Source organism: Amblyomma americanum, chromosome 1 (genome assembly GCF_052857255.1).
Source record: "Amblyomma americanum isolate KBUSLIRL-KWMA chromosome 1, ASM5285725v1, whole genome shotgun sequence".
Taxonomy (NCBI): Eukaryota; Metazoa; Arthropoda; class Arachnida; order Ixodida; family Ixodidae; genus Amblyomma; species Amblyomma americanum.
The window spans coordinates 544780786-544792924 of NC_135497.1; the positions used below are offsets into that span (position 1 = coordinate 544780786).

At 46.3% G+C, this 12139-nt stretch overlaps 1 pseudogene; it reads left to right on the top strand.

The window, feature by feature from the left end:
• The first annotated feature begins 3164 nt into the window (after window positions 1-3164).
• Window positions 3165-12139, top strand: part of LOC144129424 (uncharacterized) — a 61034-nt pseudogene continuing 52059 nt past the window's right edge.

The window sequence follows — 12139 nt, forward strand, 5'->3', positions numbered from 1 at the left end:
AAAAATATTGTGCACTGGTGCATATTAGGTGGAATTCACGCAACATCATGCATTTCTGCGCAAAAAAAGCTGGTCCGCGCAAACCACGCAGCTCTTTTTCGGCGCCATGACAACGTCGCATGCCTCCTCGAAGTTTATTCGGGGCGCCGAAATTCAACTCGGCGCATCGCGCGCTTCTTGTTCAGTGCCTAAGAAAAATGCAGTAGAATATCTAGCTCACCGAGTCGCGTATAATGTTCCGCAAAAATTATTTGTGCATGCTTACCACCAAGCCAGATAATCTGTGCAGCGTAATCTCCGGTGTTTTCATAGTCAACCTCGTCGACCCAATCAACTGTATAAATGGCCTTCTTGTCGAAGTCCATGTTGTCGACGGGGTGAAAGTCGACGATGTCATCAACACGAACAACGTGGCGACGATTGCCCCGGTCCACTAAAAAGCGTACCAGAGCGAACATCTCGTCTATATGAGCAAATCGCGTTAAATATGGCACAACTGCTCGCTACAGGTACAGAACACGAGCAACCCGCACGCAGGATTGGAATGAAGCCTGCCTTGGATTGATGCGGTTGTTTAGCCAGCCGAATTGCCAAGATTCGGGCCGCGTTTGTGGCGCTAGTCCTTATGGCACCACCGATCTCTACTGTTTTGCACAAATGAAAATGTAACCACAGTTCTAAAAATATTTAATGTATAACAAGAAGTTGCGTTACTGCTTTTCTTTCACCTCGAACAATATATGTAAATTTTATAAGAGCAAAAATTCAAAGAAAGCCAAATCCGCAGACGTCTCTTTCTGTTTTGAGGCGGTTGCCGTGAGCGGTGGTTCTCGAAGCGGGTGTAGTTTATTGACTTCCTCAGCAAAGTTGTGGCGTTGTTTGGTTGCCGTGATTGTAAAGTTTGTGCACATTTTACATCGTCGAAATGTCCGAACTACCGAAGCGCCGTAAGCTGTACTTGGAGCCTTTGTTTCCTGGTATGGACGTTCCTAGAACGACGGAATACAGGTCGTCTTGAGCAAACAAAGACGCAGAACAGAACTAACAAAGCGATTTCGACGACTCGCAAGAGGAGCGTGTTGCCGACGGCGTGCCGGAGGACTGTGTTGCGGACGATGTGCTAGAGGAGCGTGTTGCTGACGGCTTGTCAGAGGAGCTTGTTGACGACGTTGGCACGTGTGGCGGTTGGGCAGGCGGAAACAGCTATATAGAGGAAGACAACCCAGAAGAGCAGGGCGGATGCACGTCGCCTCCTTTTTTCTGATTTTGCGGTGCAGGATATAGTAACATTAGCGATGGACTTCGCTGTCTCGCATGCTCTCACGTGGACACAAGTGGAACACCTGATGAAGCTCATGGCTTTCATTTCAAAACGGCAGGACCTTCCGGATACTAAGTTTCTTTTCAAGAAGTTTGCTTGTATTTCGGAGTGAACCATTATTTTTCATTTTTATTGCCCGGACTGTACGCGCCTCTTGGGTGAGTGTGAAGGGGACCTGAAGACTAGGAATAAGCTGCAGCTAACATGTGTACTGTGCAAATGTTCATACTCAGCAGACACCCTGACAGCGCAGGGAAAATTATTTGTAAGTCTGCCCATAGAGCAACAGCTTAATGCAATTCTTTCTGCAGAAGAAGTTGCGAAGTCGCTGACGATCTCTCTGCAAAAAATAGCCAGGCGCCGGAACGTTACCTCAAAATCTGACGTCACAGACGGGGATTTGTATTGCGAGCAGCGAAAAGAACGGTACTTGAATGACATGGGCTTATCTATGACTGTGAACACCGACAGTAGTCCTGTCTTTAACTCTTCCAAAGTTTCTATCTGGCCCATGCAACTCACTATTAACAAGCTGCCTCCTGTCCAACGACACAGAAATTCAAATGTTGCCATCCTCTGGTATGGTACAGGCCATCCAGACATGACGCTGCTGCTGCAGGCATTTGTAAAACGAATGACATCGCTTTTCAAGTCTGGTGTGAACTGAGAAGTTGATGGAGAGGTCTGTTATTCAAAGGTAAGGACAAGTTAATTGTAGAAAAATCATTAAGTGGTGTATATAGTTCTGTACATACACATTTTAAAGCAGAACTAAATAAAATTACATTCGAAATCAGTGCGAATTGGCAGAAGAAAAACTGGAACAAAACATTGCTGTCTCTAATGCGGTTAATTGTTAAAGTTGTTCAGGGGATCCTGCACTCTTGTTTTTACCTGTTATTGGCCAGTACTGTTTGAGTTACGCCCAACTTTCTTGATAGTGTACTTTACATTCTTTATGCATTAGCTCTGAGCTGCAAGCATGCAATGCAATGATTTTTGCTAATGTAGAAAGACTAGCTAGTGGGTTGTACGATGAACACATTTCTTTAGTGTGTAAATGAGATGGACTTGCAGATTGACACAAGCTGTACAGATGCATCGGTTGTGCATGTAAAAACTCTCTATTTTGTGTCTCATTTAAATGCAGTGAGAAAACGCACTGAAAATCGCTGTTTTTTAAGCCATGAAACAACAAAACTACTTTTGCAGGCACAGCCTTTTGTGTACTGCATGACATCAGATTGTTTTCTGCATTAATTTCGTATAGAATGATTTTATGGTTTGCGTCATTGCTGCAGGTCTACTGTTTCAATGGTGCAGCCGAAGCTCCAGCTAGAGCACTGATGCAAAATATAGTCCAGTATAATAGATACTTCGAATGTGGCTGGTGCTTGCACCCTGGCAAGTCAGTTGGAGTTAAGAAAATATAATTATATGCCATGTTTAGGCGTCTGTAGTTGCTCATTGCGTTTTCAGATATGTTCCTCACGTTAATTGTAGTGTGCTGCCTGTGCAGAACACAACTGCAATTTTTTTTTTCGGTCATGTTACTTGTTCTCTTTTGGTTGCTTATACTTTTTCTTGGCTGAAATTCTAATGCCGCGTTGCTACAAAGCTAGCATTCTGAATTTTTTTTATAGCGTTATTAATTGTCTCTAGCATAAGGGGAGTTGGGAAGAAAAGAGAATGGAAAGAAAAGATTGGGTGGATGTTGAATGAAGGAGAAAAGGTGGGCCGATCTAATGAAGGCGAGGAGGGTGGCAGAGGAACGTATATGCGTAATTCTATTTCTTTATTCATTGCACATGCTGAAAGCATTTCACTTTAAAGGTCTTCATACATGTGCTCTTTTTTTGTTTACTTGACAGGAACAGTCAAGTATCCTCTGAATGCAGTGCCTGCACGTGACAGAGCAAACGAGGGCATGCTGAAAGACATGACTGAGGCATATCGTACTGCTGAATATGTTCGTGGTGTGAAAGGCCCATCCCCGCTCATCAACCTGGCTGGATTCGATATTGTATGGAGCTTCAGCGTGGACTACATGCATGCTGTCCTGCTTGGTGTGACACGCCAGTTTATGGAGCTGTCGGTGCCAGATGTTTGTGCTGCGTACTATATAGGGTCACCATAGCTGCTAAAAGATATTGAGCCGTTGTGTAGCTCAAAGCCACCACAATGCATGACTCGTCTGCCTAGATCAATCCAGCTACGAAAGTTCTGGAAGGTCGCTGAGTGGCAACATTGGTTGCTGTACTTTAGTTTGGTGAGCTTAGATGGCATCTTGCCACCTCAGTACTTCAAGAATTTCAGCCTTCTAGTAAAAAGAATATATCTCCTGTTTCAGAATGAGGTGTCTTCAAGCGATATTGATGACAGTACCGAATGCCTTGTCGAGTTTTTTGTTGTTGTTCAGTTTTTGTTCTCCGAGAAGGATATGACGTACAATGTACACTGTATGCAGCACTTCGCAAAATATGTTGTGCAGCAAGGGCCTTTATGGGCACATTCGTGCATTGGCTTTGAGGGAGGTATAGGAAGGCTGAAGAAGCTGATAACATCAGCAAAGTGTGTGCCCCACCAGGTGATGAACCGTGTGGTCATGGCTCAAAATGTAAATGCGTTGAAGGTAGCGGCAATCCTGAAATTCAAAATTTTTTACGCCATACAGTCGTGTTCAAGAAAGAGCCTGTAGCCCTTCTGGGCAAGCCAAAGGCTTTAGATGGGGCCCTCCTGAACTTAATCGAGAGCCAAGTTCCCGAGCAGATCACTGGCCCTGTCGTGGAACATGCAGAGTTCGTATCTCTGGGCATGCGTTTCACAGCGATCAATACAAGAGACCAGACAAAACTGACTGTACAGCCATAGCAATGTCTGACAACATGTGTGCAAAAATACAACACATTGTATTGGCTGACTGCAGTGACAGTAAGAGAGTTTTCATTGTATATAGGGACTATGTTGGCTCTCCTTGTTTTGGTGCTACCCACATCTTTAAAGTACAAAGGTGGGCTGCACTGAAGGTTAAAGACATTAATGTGAATGCTAGAGCATGTGTTTGGCTTGAATGCGAAGGCAGGTCCTATTTCTGCAGCCTTGTTAATCGTTTTGTCTTGTAAGTTAGATCAGGGGATTTTTTTTGTTTTTGAGTTACCTTGGATGGCTTAATGGGTTTAATGTCCCAAAGCGACTTGGGTTATGAGGGGCACCGCAGCACAGGGCTTTGGATAATTTCGACAATTTGAGGTTTTTTAATGTGCACTGACATGATACAGCACACGGGCCTCTAGCATTTCGCCTTCTTAGATATGCAACCACCACAGCCGGGATCAAAATTCCATCTTTCAGATCAGCAGCCTTGTACTGTAACCACTGATCTACCATGGTGACTTTAAGATACTTATAGAAAGTGTTTCCAAGCAGTAAGAAGTGTTGAGGTACAGGCCTCATGGCTTATGTTTGAAAGCTGTTGACACTCTGTTAACAGCTAATTTTGTTTTGCTGTAGATGTGGTTTCCTACAGTCACTGAACTCTTCAGTGATTTTTGTGGAGATCTCAAATATCTACAGATTTTCCTGCTGTCTACAAAATTGTTTCTTCATACTTTATTTTGCCTTGTAGCTTTTCTTCTACACGCCTAATATTTCCCTGACTAATGGACTAATTATTCATTTGCATCCACTGAAGTGCAGTCATACATGCTGCAAATGAAAGCTGTGCATCATCCGCAGAAAATTTGTAGTTAAAAGTTCATCCTGGTACAGAGTTTGAACACGGGACCACCGCTTCACCAGTTTCTGCACATTTTACCAAGTGCTGCACAGAGTGCACATTGTATGCCAGTTTTCACTTCGGAACAGGAGTTTCTTGATTTGTTTTTTTATAGCATTATTTATTGCCTCTGGACATAAGCGCAGTTAGAAAGAAAAGAGTGGGTGCGTGTTAAATGAAGGAGAAAAGGCGGGCCGAGGAGAGCGTGGTGATGTGGGCTCTGCGTCCAAGCCATATACGAGGACGGGTTGTCTGGCTGGAGACCCGCTGCTGCAAGGTGGCAAATTCTGGTTGGCTTAAGCGCCGGGCAAACCCACAAGTGGGGAATGTCAGCCTCTGTATCTTGTGAGTTGTAGACTGGACACCCTAGGTGGGGATATAAGTTGCAAAATTGAGGCCAAGGCCACGTCCCAGTTAAGGCAGGTGTGAGGGCAGCCCCAACCCACATCTTTAGGAGGAGAACCTCCTCTGCACGGGTAAAACCGTGGCGGAGGGCTATCGCACATGGAGGGACGAGAGCACGTGTGCGGCACCGGAGGTGTTTCTTTCTCATGAGAAGGAGGGTAGCATCACCCGTGCTGAGGAATTGAGGCATTGATATGGGTTGGTTCTCCAAACGGGTTGCAGAATCCGCAGAGCTTTGTGAATTCAGCAGGTCACGTGGGACCCACTCAATTCAAATGGCTTGCGGGGTGTGAGCCGCCAGGCGATGTATATTCTGGGAGATTTCTGGGCTGCGGCTGACGCATCGGAGTAGACGTGTTGCTTGAAGGGCATCTGTGCGGATGATAATGTTGGCTTTAGGGAGAACGATATCTGCGACTACAGAGCGAAGCGCTTCTTGTATAACAACCAGCTCGGCACAGAAGAAAGAAGGGGGTTCTGCGAATCGAAACCGGGCCATCTTGTTAAGTGCAGGCTTGCAGGGGCAGCAAACTTCAGTCGTTCCACAGTCCTAGATTATAGCTTCAACAAGTGTAGTAATTCAGCCACGGGGTAGGTGACTACCTTGTTCCGCCATGCTCAAACGGAATGGCATCCAGATCGGGCGATGTCTTTCGTTTAGCCTCATCTATTTGCTGCAAGCAGCTCTGATATCATAAAAGGAGCCACCTACCAGTGCAGTCTTGAATTTGTTTACAGTGCTTTATTTGTTTTGAAAAAATGAAATAAAGAATCCTGATTGTTTTTCATTCGTTCTGCCTTAATTGCAAGTTTGTCAACTGCTTAGTACATTTACAAACCTTATTCTAGAGAAATAAATACAAAGCATATTGTAATCCTTGCCACCAGATTTGAATATGGCTTCCCAGTCAATCAATTATTCTTTATTCACCAATATTCCGCTCATGACAAAGGCTAGCTATAAGAGCAAAAAAGCTGCTATGAGAAGCTTGACGACGTTCTTGCTCCTGTTTGCTCGGCAGTGCGGAAAGTAGAGGGTGTACAAATCGAGAATTCTTGATCAACTGGAACATTATGCAGTGTTCGGAGTTTGTAGCATGTAGCACTTTAGATTGATAAAGGTGCGAATGATAACCTTAATTCAGGGTGCAGATCTGTTCAAACACCTGATGCACTGCATAGCATTCCCTTAGCTCGCACACTGACTGCCCATGTCTTTATAAGATGAACAACTTATGCTCAATTTCGGCTTTGGAGCAAAACTGCTTCTTAAGTAATGTTCTGCTATGATGCCCTAATTACTATTTCAACTCCGACAAGAAACTCTGCATTCGAGCTGTTTTCTTGTGCCTCTGTTCTTATTGCCACATCCGCCTCATTTTTAATCAGAATTTTGATAGGTGTCCTTTGTGCCTAAATGTTTCCCGTTTTTGGGCTGTCTGTAGACCAGTGGTCGGGCGAGCAATAAATATAATGTCACCCTGCCTGAAGTGCCAATGTCATAACGAGCAGGAGAGAGGAATATTGGAGCAAGCTTAATAAGAAAATTTTTTGCTGTAATGCTAATAATGCAGGTACATGATACTTGCTGCAGCGTGTACCCATGCTAAATACGTAGTGCAGAGTTTTGAGGGAAGTGAAGTTGTTCGTCAGGGAAGTGCCTTTGGGCATTTTCGCAATGCACACAGTGCATGCGATTAGATTGATGTTCACCGATAAACCAACTTCCATCTAATTTAACGGTAAGTTCACTTCGCTTATGACTGCAATGTGCTAGCCCGTTGTGCCATTGGTGGTGCGGGCTGGGCAACATTTTTTTTCATTTTTTCTCTGCCCACACTAATGTACAATATGCTGAGCCGCAGCAGCATATTTCCTTCATGACGTCCCTCAAACCAGTAAAAGAAATTGCCCGTTTCGTTTTTACCCACGAAAAGTTCTGCCCAGATGGCCCTCAATTGGAAACTTTTGCTTTCCACTTGACCTACAAATGGAACCACTTTACTCTTATTTGGCCGCCAGTTTCATCCATTTGGCTCTCAAGTTGGAATTGATGGTTGGTGGGAACTTGACCATTTACTTCCACTTAGTCCCCAATTGGGACCAGTTGGGCTCCAACTGGGATTCAATGTGGAACCAGTTGGTGGGAATTGAACCATTTGCTTCCCATTTGGTCTCCAACTGGGACCAGTTGGCTTCCAACTGGGATTCAAAGTGGAACTAGTTGGCTTCCAACTGGGATCAGTTGCTCCCAGTTGAAACCAGTTACTCCCAGTTGAATTTCCAGTTGAAGATTTTCACCTGGGCAGGAGAGACACGCGACCTGCACCAGCGGAGATCTGCTTTCATTCGTACAGTGCTTGCAAGGTGCGCCGGCGTTTGGAGCAAGGCGCTTCTATAACACGAGAAGAATTTAGACGAACAAACTTTCGCTTTCTCTATAGCAAAAGCTGCGTACTTCTTCCGTGGGCGCGAAGGGTTAGCGTTACACACGAGAGCATTGAAGTCAGGCGGTTTCTAATAATGGTATTCATAATGTATACGTGCCTTTGAAGACAGGAGGACATTTGCAGCCCAAAGGTGTGTATCCAGCACGGCATGGACCCCGTCAAACGTCTTTGGAACAGTGCTGACACGCACCAGGCGCTTCCCGACGCCACGACCGCCGCAAACGACGCTGCGGCGCACGCGTCGCTCATTCCGCGTGAACGGCAGTGCGCAGTAGCGCAGCTGCGAGCTGTATTTCTCCGCGAAAGAATGAAGTTCGACAAAGAGTGGCACACTTCTCGTTTTTTTTTAAGCAGATATAGTGCGTGTCGTGTGTATGATGTGTTTGAATTGCGCGTTTTAATGGTAACGTAGGAGAAGCGATTTTGAAGCGAGGTCTATCGCTGCGCCGACTCAGCTTGCCACGTTCGGTTTTTTCAGTGTAGGGTAACGTCACGCCGGTTTGTCGCCGATAGCTGCCGCTCACAAGCAGAAAGGTGCGGGCACCGCGGAAGACCCGGAGCCCGATCAGGTGGAACCGGAGCTCCACATCGAAGACGCGGATGTCGGAGTCGTGAACGAGGGCGCCATGGGGCTGTGCGCTGTGAGTGAAGGCGACGTCTCGCAGGCATCGGCCGGTGTGAACTGCGGGGAGTACTCGCATGGTGGCCGTCACAGGGACACTGGTGGCAGCGCCAACAGCTATACAGGGCCCACGCCTGAGAGTGGCCGATCCAATGCTGGGGAGGACGACTGCAAATGCTCTCCTTGCTCGACTCTGCCATCCCTCAATGATGGACATCACCGCGATACCGAGACTGGCAGACCAGAGGTCGGTGAAAATTGCCCGTTCGCAGATAAGTCGTGCAGACAAGGCTTTCCAGTGCGATATGTTTTCGAGCGACTGTGCCGATCAGATATGCAGAGAAGCTGAGGTACGCATTGAAGGCTTGAAACGCCAGATCAGTTTCTACGACGAGCTGACTAAATGAAGAGAGACTGTTGTGCGTATCCTTTTACACAGAGAGGCAGCGAAAGAAATTTATGTGAAGTGACTGTGCATAAATGAGCACATTTGCCAATACCCGCCGCCCACATTCGCTGCCCTCGTAGCAATTGTCTTAGCCTCTTTTGTTTTTATTTCCTCATAAAATGCTTTTCCGGTAATATCTATAAATTTGTTTGCTTCTTGCTTTATGACGCGATGGCTGTTGTGTTCTTCACCAGATACCATAATTTTCAGCTTCCCGTCTCATTCCCACTGGATTATGCCCTTAGTCCATTCATTGTTCGTGGGATGCTTTCTGAAGCATTGTGTTCTGTTGTTCAATAAACTGCAGGATTACCCAAGGACTACAGACTGATAAGTACAACTCCAGTTATCAGTGAAGCTCAGTCAAGATTCAAAGCCGCCGAACAGAATGGATGATATCCGAAATGCGCACCGCCATCTCTCGGCTCTCCGAGAACTACAGTATTTCCCGCCCAATTTATTCCAAACGCGAGAATATTTAATCTTTGTGCCATTCAATTTAATCCAGGTGCCACAGAAATTAATCCAAGCGCTGAAGCATTTATTCCAAACGCCAGCGAATTTAATCCTCATGCATTCTCACACTGGACCCCTCTAACTTAAAACGCGGTCTGCAGATCCCAGTCGCGTTATTGATGAGTTGTTACTGACAAAGCATTAGACACCCAATGAGCAAGTAATAACTTTTAATCATAACAAATAAGGGCCAGGCATTTATACCACCCACCACATCAACCGAGGTACTAGGTGAGCGTGAAGCACATTGCAGATATGCATCTGTGGTGTCCTGCAACTCGCATCATCATGTCACACCTTTATTATTCTGATAAGATGAGCGACCCACATGAAGGTGATGACTGAGATAAACTCCCTGTAATCAGCCGATAGTCCACTCGCATGACTTCTCATCACTTGCAACATGACGTTCCACATTCTCAACCAAAGTCATGAGGGGTATGGAACGAAACGTTATATCGGATGTAATGACGCTATCACTCCGACACACCTTCAGCTAGCACATTCAGTGTGTTCCTACATGAAATTAATAAACTGCGCAAAGATGTGCAATTCTCCCTGCCTTATAAAATCAAGTGACTTTCAGCAAAGGGGCGGCACTTTCGCGACCCAACAACACTGGTATCGGATTACCCTGGTCAATAGGGCTATCCTTTGCACACAGCTGTTCCGTTGAGTCCACTCTCCGCTCTCACGGGACTTGCAGTATCATGCATCACATCAAGTCTCTATTGCAATCTTATCGCTAACTCTAAGCGCTTTCGCTGCGTCATTAGAAGTTGTGACGCAACAAGCAGCGGATTTCATCATAAAGAGACGTTATGGGAACCTTGCAGTGATAGGTATCAAACCAATCGGTTTACCCTCTGTAATAAGGCTGTCGGGATGATGATACGTGTTAGCCAAGTCATCATTCGGCGTCATGTGACTTGCAGTATTATGAATGACGACACGTCACTTTCGCAACCCTATGATGTTGGGTACGAAATCTGGGTACTCCGGATCAGTAGCCGGGCGCTCTAACCACTGAGCCACATCGGTGGGTCTGAGCCGGAGTACCCGGGTTGGAACCGCTGTTGGAATACGTATTGCCGGTTCGGCGCAGAGTGGATGATTTGAATGACTTACACACCGAATAATCAAGAATACTTCGCCGCCAAATGAGCGTCAGTGTGAAGTGTTAGCCTTTCAGTGATTTACAGGAGTTCCATACCTTTGTCATAAACCTTTTATATATTCATCTTGCTGTGAATTTGATGACTAAACATGCGCTCTGAAACTGCACAAATTTATTCTTGGGAGACTATGCAGGATTGGTTTGTTAGCCGAGAGAGTCAAATTGCTTACAGGCGAAGAGTGATTTAATTGCAGTTCATAGTGGACCTGTGTGAGTCGCCTTGCATTGTGAGTTCCATGTCACATGTCATCACAATTCAGCGCGGGAGATACGAAGGAGAAGTGGCAGTCGTATGCGGCGCACTCGGAAGAAGTAATTTGCTGCAAGGATATTTCCGGGGCCCTGGCCAGCATTGCACGTCTATGGCCTTTAATTGTGAGATTCACTGGGGTTTTCAGCAAATCGTGTTCATGCTCACGGAGGAAGCCTTTTACGGAGGATTTGAATTTAAAAAAAAAATTCTTTTGCGGGATTGAAAAACGGGCTATATGGAGGAAGCCGCCTCACAGAGTGGCTTTCCGCAGCGACGATTGCACTTTCGGCGCGGCTGTGCGCTGGCGCGTTCTTGAATATGAACACTGCCTGTGTATCGGGGTCCTGCTCGCGTACCTTTCTGGAAGCCTCAGCAAGGAAGTCGTTGAATGTGGCCCAGTGAACTTTGTCCGCTATGCTGTAGTGGAGCAGTCCTTCTGGAGACATGCAAACCAAGATATTCAGGTTGGCGCCTTTCGTGCTTGGCACGAGTCTCGCAGCTGGCACGCCGCGCTGGGCGCTCGCGAAGCTTCGTGTACACAAAACATTGTAGTTCGTTCCATCCACATAGTAGCGGGCCAGAGCGGTTCCTTGGTTCTGCAGCCATTGCGCGTAATTTCTGCCGTCGCGCTTCACGTCAAGGCGGTTTATTTCAACTGGCCTGCGCGTTGCAAGTTTCAGTGTGCAGGCGTGCCCGTCGAGAAGGCGGTCAACAGTGGACTTGCTGATGTGAATTTCCGGGAACCTCTCAATTAGCGAGTTTCCTAACGCATCCAGTGAAGACGCAGAATTGCTGTCAGCAATGTGGCACAAAGTCTTCTTCACAGTCTAGCCGAACTTTTGGGTTTAGCCTCCGCATTTCTTTGCCTCTTATCTATCAGTCGCTGCAATCGCGGTAAGAGAATGGATAAAGAAGGTAGTGAAAGAAGCAAGGAACGACGAGGTGCCATAGTGAATGGCTGTGGAATAATTTCGACCACCTGGGAATGCTTAACGTGCACTGACATCGCATAAAACATGGGCGCCTTAGCGTTTCGCTCCATCGAAACTCTGCGCTCTCAGTGTGTTGATTTTCGAGGTGATACGCGCGAGCTATTGAGCGAAGGAACGGAAGTCGCGTAAGTCGCGTGCTTCCGTGCGGTCCTTGCTCCCTGTCACGTAGTGTTTATGGTG